General features: G+C 41.8%; 1 protein-coding gene across 7 annotated transcripts in view; it reads right to left on the bottom strand.

Annotated features, from left to right (window-relative positions):
- CTNNA2 (catenin alpha 2) overlaps positions 1-16,815 on the bottom strand; it is a 1,139,605-nt gene that overhangs the window by 145,554 nt on the left and 977,236 nt on the right. The gene's annotated exons all lie outside the window — the stretch shown is intronic.

The following is a 16,815-nucleotide window of genomic DNA, read 5'->3' as shown; positions in this document are numbered from 1 at the left end:
TCTCAGTTGTTTTGGATAAAGGCTTTAAACTCATAAGACTGATGTTGATAGACCAGGTAAAAATTATCCTGGAAAAATATCTCTAATATCTTTCAACTTCTAAAACTCTGATTATGCTCCAGAATTCTATGTAATTCTGCCTTAGGTTGACTCACCTAGATACATATTGAGGGTTCACATATAGTTCAGCAGGCATAAAAATATAGGTATGAATATTGTAGGAATTTATTAGTCTATTTCCCAGAAAATGACTGGATACCCAAAGCAAAAATCTGGCTTTCTAATTCATTGCAATTATTTTACAGGTTGCCACCAAAGCCTTCTCTTCCCTGAGAGTTGGTATTAAAGTATAAGTACCCTGGGTAGGGCAACATAGTGGCTCTTTGCTAACAAAGATCAATAACCAAGAGCAAAGTCATTACTGTGAGTGAATGTGATAAGTAACGTATAAGCCAGAATCTTCTGCCATGGATACAGAGAATGTAATGTGGAACAAGGGGTAGAGGACACACGTGACCATGTAGCAGAAGTCAGTCTATTCCAGGATTATAGATTCTATTGTTTTATAACTCTCATGTGATAGGGATCCTATATTCTTTCCCTCAACCCTAAAAGTTATACCTTTTCAGGTTTCTTGCCTGAAAGTTTATTATTTTCAATGGCAAATTCCACTATAAACAATGTTCATCCATAAATTGCAGAGAATATGGCCACTTTTTTCAGCAGATATTCAAAAGCAAAAACTAAAGTCAATACATCCTCCTGAGAGATGACCCAGGAAACCATTGGCATGTATGGCATATCAAGGTGAAGGTATGGTGATTGCTGAGTTGGAGCTTGAAGAGTGAATGGGAAGATGACCTCAGATGTATTTAGAATCTAACAGGCAGATCAGTAAGGGTGGAATACAAGGTGGAAGATGGTCTCAGTTGAGACAGGTGGCAGATAATCAATACGGAGACTTCAGATAACAGTATATTTCAAATGAAAGATGAGGTCTGAAGCAAGAAGGCATATGAAGAGAGGACCTTCACAAGAGCATCAGAAGGACATTTCTAAGGGTAATAATCATCAACATAAGGTAATCAGTATGGTGTTTGTTTGGTGATAAAAAGTCAATGAGTGACTAGACAGGCTAAAAAAGTCTAAATGTACCAAGGAATTCATTTTTGAAAGTTAACAGGGAGATGCTAAATTCATATGCTAATTTTTTAATTAAATATCTATTGTATGCCACAAACTATATTAACCTCTGCAGGCTACTACAATTAACAGAACATAGACATTGCCCTATAGAGGCTCACAATAATGTCATCAGGGATAGAGGGGGAAAGAAGTATATGCAGGTCAGCAAACATAATAAAGGATTAGGTACAATGAGGGTAGAACAGAGGCAGCTATTATTTCTGTCATGTGAATTGCCCCAAGGGGATACCACTTCTCAGGCCTGAATATCTGTGGTCCTTTAACCAAGGTAATGTGATAGCGGAGAGAAGACTGGATCTGAGGACAGAAGGCCTGGATTCCAGTCCAAGCTCTGTTCCCGTATTACTAATGTGTGGAGACAAGGACTGTCCAATAATTGGCCCAGGATGTAGTGTAGGTTACCTGCCAATGAGCTAGGTAGGACTGATGACAACCATTAACTAAGCGGGGAGAAACCACATCTTCCCTGGGTGACAGACGAGTACTGGTTTCCTCCTTCTCTCATTGGTAGTACTGTGCTGAACTTGGCTTCCCAAAAACCCAGGGACCCCAATGTTTTCAGGTGGCAAGCAGCTGGCATTTCCTGGCACTCTTAGACAGGAGATATCCAAGTTTAGTCTGCCTTTTATTTCTGAGCTCAGTATGTTAGATAACCCTACAGAAGGCCATTTTCACGCTGATCCCATAAGAGAGAGCATCAGCACAACAGTTTCTTGTCTGTAGTATATTACTTCATGGTGTGTCACCATTGTCCTGGCCTTAATGTACCTCTCTGAGGGATGGTGATAGATTAGGGGGCTGAAAAGCTCCTCTTGCTGAATCTTGGCTGGTAAATGTTCCTGTTAAACCCAGACCCCCACACCTTTCAACACCAGGCAACCTGCGGCAAATCATGTGACTTCCGTGAGCCTCAAGTTTTTTCATCTGTAGAATGAAGAAAATAAAGAACTTCCCCATACGCTTCACAAGGTAGTAATAAATATTCAAAGAGTACTTTGTAAATTGAAATATGCTATACCCACGTGAGGGGTTATTTTTATCACAGAAGATGAACAGCCTCCTGAACACAGACTCTGCTTTTGGCACCTAAACTTTCTGTTTACCACACATTGCTGCTTGGTTTGATCCACAGATAATTAGAGATGGATTAGAAGCATCTATGCAATAACATGGAAAAATAACAAAAGTTAAAAATAAAGATCAGAGAAATGAAAAAGAAGAACAATAAAATGGGATGTGTCACCCATGTCACATCCCCATTTACTAGTCTGGCCAAGCTCCCTAGCCTGCAAAGTCAGGGGGAGACCATGTCAGACGCATGTCTGCCAGAAATAGTATGAAACAAGCATATCAATTCCTCAGGGAAACATGCCTTCATGGAGAAAACTCTGTATGAGGAGGCCAGTGATTTCCTTCACTACATTCCACGATAAACACAGTCTCAGGCTTTTCTTTTGTTTGTTTCTTTTTGCATAAATTCCATAGCACAGTCTAAGGAAATTCATTCCACAAAGGACCTAGCACACGTGGTCTTATAGGAGTTGATCCAGAGATAAAATATAGACTAGAGAGAGTTCATATATTATAGGGTAAAGCTATGGATTCCTTTAAAAAGACAGCAAGAACAACAATAACTTTAAGATCCATTGTTTATCATGTTGTTTTTGAGACAGTCTGGCTCTGTTACCCAGGCTGGAGTACAATGATGAGACCCTGGCTCACTGCAACCTCCACCTCCTGGGTTCAAGCTATTCTTGTGCCCCAGCCTCCTGAGTAGCTGAGATTACAGGTGTGTATCACCACGCCTGGCTAATTTTTTTCCTGTATTTTTCATAGAGATAGGGTTTCACCACGTTATCCAGGCTGGTCTCGAATTCCTGGCTGCAAGTGATCTTTCCATTCCTTTCCTTGGCCTCCCAAAGTGCTGGAATTATAGGAGTGAGCCACCGCGTCCAGCCCCACTTGTTTATTCTTTAGAAAGTTTCTAGAAAGTCCCCGGCTCACTTTAACCAGCATGTGTAAAAGTTGGGAGTTAACCAAATATCTAGTGCCAATCCAGTTTAATGAAAGTAAAACTGAGGCCATCAAATAGGAATTGTCTTTTCTAAGGTGGCAGAGCCTTCATTCCTAAGACTGATCCCAGGTCTGGTCCTCTCCAGGATTCAGTGAACTGTCTGTCTCTCCACTGAGCAATCAGAGTGCTTAACGTCCCTACACAGGACTCAATGCTCATTCATTACCCATCAGTGCCAGCTGAGTCTCCTTACCTTGACAGCAAGCTGTTTGACTCAAATTGGTTTCCATTTTCATAATCCTTAGCCCAAAGATGGAGACCCAGTGGGTGCTTAATATTGCTTAGATAATAGATTGAGCATAGTAATATTACACATTGAGCATTTTCAGTTGCAATTTAAAGACCCAGTCTACATGCTAAATTCCAGTCTTATTCCTTAGTTCCTGGCAGTGAGCAACCCAATTGGAGAATAATAATGACATTTCCTACAAAAGAGATTATGTGAATTTCAGGGTCAAAAGATATTTTATAACAAAATTTCAGCCACAATAAAGAAAAAGCACTTTTCCCTTCACTTCCCTCTCTTATAGGTCAAAGGCGTTACACAAATATAAAATTATAAGATTAGCAAATGTGTCATAGGTATTTTTCTTGAAACATTAAAGTTAATTTAGCAGGCAAAGGAGTTTTAAGAGAACTCAAACATAGACAAGAAAATCAAACTATGTGGGGCGCATTTCACATTTCATACAACTAATAACCATATTCAATATACTGCTCTCAAACAAAGTAAAAGGGATAAATGAAAGAGTTGCCTAGATGATGATGATGGCGATGGTGGTGGTGGCAGTAAAGGGCCATTGGCTGTTATGATACATCTGTCACTTGCTAAGCACTTTACCTATATTCCACATTTAATTCTTACTGCAACCCTACGAGGTACATACCATTGTTACCTTCATTTACAGATGGGGAGACTGGGGTACAAAATGGTTAAATTGCCATGGTACCCTAACAAGTATCTGATTGGGGATTCTAACTCTTGGCATTTGAGAAATGCAAGTTTCAGGATTTAACTCATTCATAACAATAATCATGAACATATATTGAACACCTAAGACAGGCCAAATACTCTTCAGTGCTTTTGGGTGTATGAATAGGTGTGATCTTTGCAATGCTAGTATTCCCACCCCCGTTTTACAGAGAAGGAAGTTTGCAAAAGTCACATAGGTAGTTCTTAAAGAGTCACACTGGGGCAGTCTGGCTCCTGCACTCGTTTTATAAGTGGCATGCTTTATTCCTTTCCATGAAAGGGGAACAAGCACAGAAGCTGTGCTTTCAACTCCTGTCCATCTCTCCCACGCTAGACCTGCTTACGACTTCCTCATCGCTAGCCTGAATTACTTCAACAGCCTCCTCACTGGCCTCCTGCCTTCCGCCTTGCCCCACTTCATCTTTAACCTCCATACAACATTTAAGGTAGACTCTAATAAGAACCCACCTGAAAAGCAGTTCTATCTTTAACTCTGCCCTGACTAAACCCCGTCAGTTGTTTGCCACTGTCCACAGCAAACTCCTTTAAACTGCCCGATTTAAATTCCTCTAAGATGCCCCAGAAGCCATTCTGATCTATGTAGACCTGATTCCCTCTTTGATCTCACTCCCTATCTCACTTCCCGGCAGGTCAGCTCCAACAGCTCTGAATTGTTTGAAGTTCCCAACGAACATTATTTTTTGCCTGCCTGGGCTTGTTTTCTCACTGGTCTTCCTGTGTGGAGCCTATTTCCCCAAGACCATTCTATCTCACTTCTACCAGTTCTTCCATTCTATCTCACTTCTACTTCCATTCTATCTCATTTCTACCAATCCTTTAATGAGTCAGCTCAAGTGCTGCCTCCTCCAGGAAGCCTCCTTGACTCCTCTAACCAGTAACTTACTAACAGTAGTCTGATTCCATTGGTCATTCAAGTGGTCGTGCAGCCCATTAGCAACCACTGATGCTTCCACACGAACTCTTCCTCAGCAAATGGCTCATGCACTGTCTCTGTAAAATCACACTGAGTCTTTTGAAAACTCTTTGTTTCCAAAGTGTTTTCAGGTGTATACTAATAATAAAGCTGAAGCTGATGTTGTTGTAACTTTTTTGGGAATACGTGACATCTAGTAAAAACCAAACAGAACTATAAATTGCCTAGCTGATGAAAATCCCCCACATATCCCTTGAGGCTGCTTTACAGATCTGTTATAACTGGCTCAAACAGCTGCGGCATTCTCAAAAAAGGTATAGCACTTACAGTTAACTTTTTAACTAACTTTAATAGCAAGAATAGCTAAAGAAAGCAAGCACCTGGAAATTCTCACATCCAAGTACATTTGTGGGGAAGGAAGTGAGTTAACAAGATATCCGCAAGTTGAGCTATTGCATGTTATATAAAAAAATGGAAATGTGCATGAAGCTTATTGGACGTTGGGAACAACTTGCCGTGTCTTTCTCCATATTTGAACTATACATATGCCCACTGTTATGGATATTTAGCTATCACTGCTATTTCATGTTCCCCTTCACCCACCATAGTCTGGTAGAAACCATAGCCTTCAATGTAAGAAAGACACAGGCTTTCAGTTTTGAGAAAAGTGGGCAGTTTCGATATGCATGGTCTCCATTTACGCTTTGTTACTAATGGCACACACACATAAGGGACCAATGGCAGACTTAAAAGATGTGTACATTAATTCGGCTTTAATTATTTTAAAATTAGATAAGATCTTGACACAATGTATGTTAGTTACTCGCTCCAAGTTACTTGCCTCCCAGATCTGAGACGAGAAATGCCTTTATTCAACTCATGAGATAAGCCAAGCCCTGGGCTGGAAACTTTATATAAATTATCAAGAACACTTTCTTCCTGACTTTGACAATCCAAATTCTACCTGCCTTCAGGTGCCAATTCAAACTTCATGTCATCAGGAAATTTGAGCCAACCCTGATGCTGCTTTATTCATGTATTCATTCATTCATTCATTCTTATTCTACGATATGAATATATGATGTTCCCTTGTTAGATTGGGGCTAAGACTTAATCTTCTTGGACATTAGCCTCCATAAGACATGCCGCTGAGAGCAAGCCATGAAAAAGGACCCAGTGCATCCTGTTGGGGGTGTGTGGGACACCTAGGAGTCCCAGCACCTGCAGTTCATAGTCTCAATAAAGTTCTGAGCTGCTTCATGACCTCATATTTCTTAAAAGAGAAAATATCTTCCCTGACCTGAACCCTTAAGCCAATACAAGTATCAGAGTGCCGATGGCTCTTAGAAGGTGAGCCACAGGTCATCTGTTTAAGAAGCTGGTATTCATTATGCATTGACCCTAGGTCAGGCAGAGATTAAGAACTTTTGTGTAAACCTCCACTGAATCTCCATCACAATGCCCGGGGCTAAGTATGATTACAATTCCATTTTACTGGTAAGACGTAAAGGAGACCTAGAGAGAGTTCCCCATCCAAGGTCCTTCAGGTTCCATGTGGTAGAGTCTGCATTTGAAACCAGAAAGTCTGTCCTTGCTCTCCCTTGCTTCATTCCTATTGTACACAAAATTCTTAGATGACCCCAAGGTTCCCACACTCTGGGTACATGCCCTGTATGATCCCCTCTCCTAGAGGGTGGAAGGGACTCATGAATACTACGGATTGTCATTCCCATGTTTAGGTGGCTAATCAATTTATTTACCTAGGTTAAGCAAAAGAGATTATCCTGGGAGAGCCTAGCCTAATCTATGGAGCCCTTTCAAAAGATGGTCAAGCATTAAAGTCATGCTCTCCTAATAAATTAAAAATCTCTCTCTACAGTGGAGGGAACGATGAGGCAAGGAATATCGGGTGGGAGCAAAGAGTAGCCCGTGATGTGCAGCCGGTAAGAAACTGAAAACATCCGCTCTATAATCACAAGCTACTGAATTCTGCTAACAATCACATGAGCTTGGAAGAAACCACTGAGCTCCTCAAAGGAACAAAAGCTGGCCAACACCTTGATTTAACCCTGGTGAGGCCCTGGGCATACAATGTAACTAAACCATGCTCAGAATTTTGATCCATACAAACTTTGAGATAACAAACTTTATGTTGGTTTAAGCCACCAAATTTATAGTAATTTGAGCTGTAGTCATTTCTGTAAAAAAATACCAATGGAAAACTAGTACCATTCCCCTACCTTTCCTTCCAACCAGTCCTAACCCAGCTCTTCAACCTTGGCTCAGCATTCTCTTTTCAGCTCAGCCCCTTCCACTTGGCCTTGCAGGCTGTTTCCTAGACTCCAAACTCTGGGCTTGGAGGCTCTGAGCTTAGTTCAGCGACTACTTGGTTCTTTCTCCAGCTTGTCTAATCCTCTTTCCAGACTCTGGATCTGAGCTAGCATTGAACTGTATGGCTGGAATTTCCCTTTTTTTAGGGGGCATTCCAAACTGGAAACTTATGATGGGGTACAGGACTTTCTAAGCAATATTAATCAAGCTCCATAATAGAGACCCATTGGAAACCTAAGGCTCTGAATTAGGTCTCTAAAGGCCACTAGAAGTTTGCTTTTCATGAGGGGATCAGGCACAGAGCTGCGAAAAGAAGAAAGGGATATAGATTTGATCTTGAGCTCCCCATCTCCCACGTCATACAAACTAGGTCCAGTTGGTATATTAAACAGCAAGATTTTGTTCAAAATAGAGGCTATAATGCTAATAAATAAATAAAAGCCTGACAGCCATTGGTGTCATGGAAGTGTAGTGCATTGTCTACTGTGTGTGAGGAGAACATCTAAGCTATGTGAGCTTCAGTCCATTCTTCCCTGAAATAAACACGTGGGACTAAATGATCTCCAACTCCCTCCAGCAAGAATATCCCATGATTAAAAGATTTTTAAAGCCTAACATTTTCCAACTGGTAGAATTTCTTTCTTTTATTTTTATTTATTGTTTTTCCTTTTGAGACAGGTCTTGCTTTGTCACACAGCCTGGACTGCAGTGGCACCATCATGGCCCAGGGCAGCCTTCACCTCCCAGATTAAAGCAATCACAGCCTTCTTAGTAGCTGGGACTACAGTTACATGCCTCTATGCCTTGCCAATTAAAAAAAAATTTGTAGAGACAAGGAGATCTTGTTATATTGCTAACACTGGTCTCACACTCCTGGGCTCAAGTTATCCTCCAGCCTCAGCCTCTCAAAGGGCTGGGATTATAGGCATAAGCCTCCATGCCCCAACATAATTGATGACATTTCTGGATCTGAATGAAGCTTGAGCTAATGAATGAGTCAGGGAGAAAGTTCTCACCCCATCCAAGACCAAAGTTCCATCTGGCTACCTGAGTCCCAGAAGGACCATTTGTCTTCCTTTGAAAACCACCAGGGTACATATGAAGAGTTTTGGCTAAGAGATGCAGAGGGTAGCCTGGATCCTAACCAAATGATGGGCTGCCTGACAGAGCCTGCTGACCACTAACTGCCAGATACCCTAGGATCAGGGAATGCAGTAGAGAAACTAAAACCAGCTTTGAGGAGGAGGAAAAAACACAAAACGATAACTGTAGGTCAGGAGCTTAATTTGGAAAAAATGAAAATAAAAGCAGTGCTTTCTTGTAATTTGTCTTTGACTTTAGGCTTCCTTGAAGAATTTTCTTTCAAGGGTATGTGAAAAGAGGGCCTGCATTGTGGGCAGGCTGAGTGGGCAGGTGCATCTGCAGAGAGGACTCTGGGAAGAAGAAGACTTTCTGTTTCCACAAATAAGCATACCATAAGTATTTCTCTGTTGCCAGGAATCACTTCAAATAAGGTTAAATCCCATTATTTTGCAGAGAAGTCAGCTTGAAAATTAAAATTGTCCTGGAGGTCAAAAACTAAGATTTAAATGACTTATGGTGAAAAAGTTCCAAATATCAACTTTTATAGAAAGCAGATGTGTGTGAGAAGGAGCATTGCTGATCTGAATGTGTGTATATTTAGAGGTGGTGCTATTTACTCTAGGCCAGGTTTTTCTATTCTCTGGCAAATAGCAGGGTTAGGATTCAATCCGAGGTCTCTCTGACTCCACAGCCATGTTTTTCTTCCTACTACTATTCCAAGGACCCCAAAATAGTGTGTGCTATAACAAACTTGGAAAGTTTTAGAGAAACCGACTTCCAACAAAACTTTCAATCTTAAGCTTCACATTTCAGTGTACTGAACACCACTGGTACCCTACCTGGTCCGTGTAGATTCCTCTCCAAGCATGGTGCGTTCATCACCCACCTTCCATATAATTAGTACCTGAAACCTAAGGATGGTGTTTCCAGAGCTCCTTTTGAGACAGAGCTGAGTTCAGGTAAAAGCACACCTTTGCTTGGCTTTCTCCCCATATCTTATTTTGCTTCCTCCACTCCCTTGGGGGTTCCTCCTGAATGCAGATTCATAACAAATCCTTTGCACCAAAATCTTTCACTCAGCACTGTTTCATGACAAATCCAAGATACAACTTCATGAGAGAATTTTAAATGAATGATATGGCAGCTTCCCTGTTATTTTACTTTATTTAATGAATTTCATTTCCATTAATTCTTTAGGGAGTTTCTAACCCCAGTTCATATTGTTTATGTTCTTGAACTGGTAAAGAACTAAAGCACTTCTCTAACCATGTCTTACAATGTGTCACACTTAATTCTAAAGAAAATGTCTAGGGGACTGGTTAATAATACAATGTCAGCTTTTCTCATTTCAGTTATCTGGTCAAAAGAATATGGCTCTATCTTTCAGAAGAAAAGAGTTATAATAATATATTTTTGATTGTTCAGGCTCCAGTTATTCTCTTTCTGAGATGGTGAAAGGATTCTGACTGCTTCACATAATGGGACTTATACTGGCCTAAGCAATCAAGTGTATAAGGGATATAATCATTAAGACGTAATTGATCCTTGTATCAGCATTACGCCAAATAAAGCAGAAATTGCAATCTTTGGACCTATTCAGTTTTCCATTAAGTAGAGAACTAAACTGAAATAGAGGGATGTGATATTTAACAAGAATCCCTCTTTGGCTCAAGAGATTCATTACATTTGAATTCATCTTAGAAATAAGGAATCAAAGTGAATCTGACCAAATATATAGAGTTACTCCTCTGACCTGTAAATCAGTCAATCAATACGAAGAAAAACAGCTATCTAACCTTGTTAGAAAATGAGCCTCCTGGAGGAGAAATAATAATCTTTAAGGAAAAATTGTTTATGAAAATCATGAAACAAATAAAAATGTATATTGCAAAACAAAGTTCCTGAAGTCTATAGGGCTGCCACATTCACAACTTGAGGCAATTTTCTGTGCACCTCTACCCAGTACCCACTGATTTTAGGACCCTTTGTACATGTGTCAGGAAGGGGAGCAGGGAGAAAAAAGTGGGGAAAGGAGGTACAAGGCACAATTACAAAAAGCTATCTTCAAAATTGTGATGTAGTCCACTGCACGCTACTCTCCAATCTCTGAACGACAGATAATTTTTCAAAGTTCTCATTCTCTCTGCACCTTTCAGGTATTATGTAAAGAAATTCAAATTGAGTACTGGATCATCCATTAGTGCTTGGCAAATGTTTGTTGGGTTGATGAATATATGGATGAAGAAATGGACGGACAGCTGGGTAGGCAGATAGGTGGATGGATGAATGAATGAGTGGATGGATAATGGATAAATAGGTAAATGAATAAATGAATAAATGGATGGTGGATCATGGCAGGGAGATGTTAAAAGAATTAGCAGGAGGAAGAGTTTTGAGAGGAAAAAAAGGAAAAGAGTAAACTTTTATTCTGCATTTTTGTGGATCCCATTCTCAGATATCTTCTGTCTTTATGATTTCTGCACTCTTTCTTTTGTTATATATTAAAAAGTATCTACTTCTTTTTTCTTCTGGGCTGTATAATATGGGTCAACACTATGATTTGTATACATACTCTGCTGTTTGGGGGAATTGTTAGTCCTATTCCATTCTTTTACTATATAAACATATTTTGCATCTGAATTTTTCCTATAATAAATATTTAAGAGATGGCAAGGATTTGTGTACTTTTAACAACCTAAAGCTAAATTCCTTTTATTTGTTAAACTTTTTTTTGTGGAATGTTTTAAATGTACACAAAAGCAAAAAGAAGAGCATAGTGAATCCCCATGTAGCTACTTCCAGTTTCAATATCAACATTTTGCTAGTCTTTTTTTTTTTTTTTTTTTTTGAGATGGAGCCTCACTTTGTCACTCAATTTGGAGTGCAGTGGCATGATCTTGGCTCACTGCAGCCTCTGCCTCCCAGGTTTAATCAATCCTCCTGCCTCAGCCTCCCAGTAGCTGAGATTACAGGTGCCCACCATCATGCCTGCCTGATTTTTTTATTTTTAATAGAAACGGGGTTTCACCATGTTGGCCAGGCTGGTCTCAAACTCCTGACCTCAGGTGATCCTCCAGCCTCAGCCTCCAAAAGTGCTGGGATTACAGGCATGAGCCACCACACCTGGCCATGGTAATCTTGTTTTAATTAGCCATAGCTCCTTTTTTTTTTTTTTTTTTAAATTTCAGGCCAATGATACTATAAAGCCATCACAAAAGCAAGTCTGCATTCTTTCTAATTAAACATGCTTTCAAGAGAGGAATGGATAAATTCCTTCCCATGAAAACATGAAAATGTTTAAAAACTTGAGTAATGTACAAACAAAGCAGAATCTTGAGCATACATCCACTAACTTCACTGCAGCATAGATACAGCACATCACCAGGGGGCACCATTCACATAGAATAACATGAGAGCTGTACACCTTAAGAATTGTGAAATATGGTGGCTTGGTTTATATAATACTTTGAGAAAAACCAGGTAAATCCTTTCCAGGCTTACTTTCACTTTTATAGGGGCCAGAGGAATCATTACATAAATATGGAATATTGGCCATCAATAAAGGGACAGAGTAGGTAAATATTACAGAGACAGCCCTCCCTAACACTCTTGAAAAACTACCCCACCTAGACCTCTCTCAATCTATGAAAAGTGCAATTGAGAAATCACGTTACTTACTGCTTGATAGACACCTTTATTTTTAAGCGCATCTGGCTCATGTGTGAGTGCAAACCGACTGCCTTGAATGATTGGGAGGGTATTCTTTTAAGTTGCGAATTTACCTCACAGAGCTGAAAATATAACTCCATAAGTCAGAAGCCAATTAATAAAAACCTGACTATTGCTCAACAAAAGTGTTACATACCCAAATCCAGTACCCCCAAACATATCAGCGATGATGTGAACAACATGAATTCAAACATATCAAGAAATCGGTAAGATTGTTTTCCAATTTAAGAGACAGATGGGTCATGGAATGCTGAAATGCTGGCAGGAATGCCAGGGCGGCCTTTGTGATGCCCTTTTATCTGAGCAAGATACACTCGGGTGGGAAAACAATGGGAAATTTTTACTGGAAGATCTTTTCTCCCTCCACTAAGCATATAAAAATCTTCATGGATTCACTTTAAACAAGTAATATGCTGAAAGGGCCCCTTAGAATGTACATTTTGGGGAAAGGTGGGGGCAGCATGGAACTAAAGAAAGATTCAAGATCAAGGTAATCTTTGGCAGGGAAATACATATGAGATTGCAATTGGCCTAAGAAAAACCATTATAAGGATACATAACAGAAATATAAAAACAATAGGCATTCAGTCAGTCACCGGTTATTGCACAAAATAACTGCTCCACTAAATCAGTAATAGCTCAGCTGGGCTCATCTAGAAAGTCATGTAGGCCACGGCAATGTCCAACTATAAAAGGGCTCCCATTGGTTCTGTGGAAGTCTGTGCTAATGGGTGGGGGAGAAATCTTTTGTGAGTTACTGGAACAAAGACACCTTGAGGTGCGGTTACGCCCAGAGTGGGTTTTGTTGTTGTTGTTTGTTTGTTGTTTATTAACTAAGAGACTTGATACCCTGTTCCTGGAAATTAGAATTGTATTCATTTTTTAACTGTTGCATAACAAATAAATAGAAATACAGTGGCTTACAGCAACTCACATGCTTTATCCCACAGTCTCCATGGTTAGGAGTTCGGCATAGACTAGGTGGGCTCTGTGCTTGGGGTTTCATGAGGCTAAAATTAAGGTGTCAGTCAGGGTCTGATCCCATCTCATGCCTCTTCCAAGCTCACTGGTTGCCGGCAGAATTCAGTTCCTTGTAGTTATAGGACGAAGGTTCTCACTTTCTTCCTGGCAGTCCATCAAGGGCCATGCTCAGTATTTAGAGGCCTCGCACTGTTCCCTTCCCTGTGACCTCCACACACGACAGTTTGCTCCTTTAAGGCCAGGAGGAGAGTTTCTCTCTGTCAGTTATGATGGAGTTTAATATAATGTAACATAAACAAGGCAGTGACTATCCCATCATATTCATGAGGGCTGCCAACACCCAACGGAAGACATTAGACGGGGTGATACAGGGTGTGTATGCCAGGGCACAGAAATCTTGGGATATTTCTGAGAAGTCTGCTTATTCCATCAGCAGTACAGTATGCAGAAGAGTACTCACCTCCTGCCAAGGGGAATTCTATGTGATCTATTTCCATGAGCATAGTAATAGAGTTCAGTGTAGGTCTTAAGAAAGGAAGAATATAGACTATTCTCTTTGAGAATTCTGGAGATAGGAAGGAACTAGCTTCTTGTCTTTCTGGCCCAGGCATGGGGAAATTTCTTCCACTTGCACTAGCCACTCAGAAATGTGGCCTCTGGTATTTCAGAAAATCAGTCTCAAAAGGGAATTTCCATACTGTCCTCAACACCCTTGGGCCTCACACAGTTTCGCTGTCCAGTAAGTGCCTATTGAAGCATAAACTTTTCATAAAAAGCCTGCTTCCCAGACTCCATCACTGAACATGTACACATGCACAAACGAATATCTAAGGGGTTGCATATGTGTAACCACAGCTCTCCCAAGGAGAGCACTGTCCCTTCCTCGCATTGTCCCTCATGCACATAGCAGTTTAGTGGTGAGCCACTTTTTGTGGCCTTCTGCTATCTAAGCCCAGTCCTTAAGTGGTTAAAGAGAGAAACTGATTCAGATATTCACATTTAAAAAGGAAAAGATAACACTATTAAAATAATTCCTTAACTGCATAATACATTTTACTTCCCTTTTATTCGGAGTAAATTTAATCCTTCTTCTTCCTCTTCCCCCTCCCCTTCCTCTTCTTCTTCTTCCTCCTCTTGAGATGAGGTTGCCCATGCTGCCCAGGCTGCTCTCAAACTCCTGCACTCAAGTGATCTGCCCACCTCGGTCTCTGAAAGTGCCAAGATTACAGGCATGTGCCACCCACTGAAAGTGCTGGGATTGCAGGTGTGTGCCACACAGCCTAACCAATGCATCATTTTCTTTATGACTACAGATCTTTATACACTTAAGTGGATACACTCAGTTAAGACTCATTCTTAAGACTGTTTGCCTTTACATGGCCACAGTCAGTAATTTATCCTTCTGTTATTTCTCTGTCTTTCCTTTCTCCCCTCTCCCCTATTCCTTCCCTCAACCTAGTCCCTTCCCCCTCCCCTCCCCCTCCTCGTCCCCCCTCCCTTCCCCCTCCTCCTCCCCTCCCCCTCCCCTCTACTACCCCTCCCCCGCCTCCCTCTCCTCTCCCCTCTCTCCCCTCTCTCCCCTCTCTCCTCTCTCCTCTCTCCCCTCCTCTCCTCTCCCCTCTCCCCTGAGCCCTCTCCTATTTGTCCTCTCCCCTCTCTCCTCTCCCCCTCACCTCTCTCCTCTCTCCTCTCCCCTCTCTCCCCTCTCCCCTCTCCCCTTTCCCCTCTGCTCTCCCTTCTCTCCTCTCCCCTCTCTCCCCTCTCTCCTCTCCCCTCTCCTCTTTCCCCTCTGCTCTCCCCTCTCTCCTCTACCCTCTCTCCCCTCTCTCCTCTCTCCCCTCTCCTCTCCCCTCTCCTTTCTCCCCTCTCTCCCCTCTCCCCTCTTTCCTGTCCCCTCTCCCCTTTCCCTTCTCCCCTCTCTCCTCTCCCCTCTCCCCTCTCTCCTCTCTCCCCTCTCCCCTCTCCCCTCTCTCCTCTCTACTCTCTCCTCTCCCCTCTCCCCTCTCTCACCTCTGTCTCTCCCCTCTCCCCTCCTCTCCTCTCTCCCCTCTCCCCTCTTTCCTCACCCCTCTCTCCTCTCTCTCTTCTCCCCTCTCCTCTCTCCCCACTCTCTTCTCTCCCCTCTCCCCTCTCCCCTCTCTCCTCTCTCCCCTCTCCCCTCTCTCCCCTCTCCCCTCTCTCCCCTCTCTGCCCTACCCTCTCTCCCCTCTCCCCTCTCCCCTCTCCTCTCTCCTCTCTCCCCTCTCCCCTCTCACCTCTCTCCTCTCCCCTCTCCCTTCTCTCCTCTCTCCTCTCCCCTCTCCCCTTTCCCCTCTGCTCTCCCCTCTCTCCTCTACCCTCTCTCCTCTCTCCCCTCTCCTTTCCCCTCTCTCCCCTCTCCCCTTTCCCTTCTCCCCTCTCTCCTCTCTCTCCTCTCTCCCCTCTCTCATCTCCCCTCTCTCCTCTCCCCCTCCCCTCTCTCCTCTCTACTCTCTCCTCTCTTCTCTCTCCTCCCCTCTCCTCTCTCCCCTCTCCTCTCTCCCCTCTCCCGTCTCACCCTCTCCCCTCTCCCACCTCACCCTTCTCCCCTCTTCCCTCTCACCTCTCTCCTCTTTCTCTCTCTCTCTTCCCCTCTCTCTCTCTTTCAATATTCTTTGGGCTTGTTTATCCTTTTTGTAGCTCTTATTACTGGCTCAAAGGCTTTCTTGCCCCTGGATTCATCTGTACTATTCTCTGACAGTTAAAGTTTTCAGCTAAGTAAATTCCGAGGAACTATTTCACTGTCTCTTATTGACAGGTATATAGAATCAACTGTTCAGATAATGTTGGAGGGTAGGGAGGAAAGCTAAATGAAAAACAAGGCAGTGTTACTGTGCTTTGGCATTCCTGCTGTCAGCTCATATGAGAGTAAAATAAAAAGAGCTTGAAAAACAAAGTTTAAGATACACTGAAAATTAATAAATCAAACTCAAGCACTTGCTCAAATATCTTTTCTTCAGCAAAACTTTTCAGGCTCCACTTCAAAGGAAAAATAAACCCAAATGCTCCTCCTCCATCCTCAACGCAACCATCTTCTCCCCACCCTCAAATTCTCTCAGGCGCTTGGTTCATGCTTCTCCTGAGTCACATATTGCTTTAAAAGGCATCGTGTTGATGATGAATTGGTGAGTCATAAACATGGGGGATTAATAGTCCTTTAAATTTAGTAGCAGTTCAAAAATAAAAGTGGAAAGCACTAATTTTTCAAGTCTTAAAATGTCCAGGATATAAAGAGAATTTTAAAAGCAGTCAGCTTTCTCCTTATGAATGCAATGATTATAAATTCAATTGTTTGAGCAACTATAACAATTACAAACTCCCTAGCAGCAATGCAAGTCATGAAGAGCTAATATAATAAGAATCATCATGCAAGAAGAATACAATTGCGGTAGTTACTAAGTATCGGCACTTACTGTGTACCAGGTGATCACAGCCATTGTTTCTCATCTTTACCCTGACCAGAAAGATGGTTTTATCCAGATAAAA

This window comes from Sapajus apella, unplaced genomic scaffold (assembly GCF_009761245.1).
Source record: "Sapajus apella isolate SASKATOON/1434 unplaced genomic scaffold, GSC_monkey_1.0 scaffold52, whole genome shotgun sequence".
NCBI lineage: Eukaryota > Metazoa > Chordata > Mammalia > Primates > Cebidae > Sapajus > Sapajus apella.
Note: the sequence above shows the minus strand (reverse complement) of the source record. Positions and strands in the feature narration are given on the sequence as shown.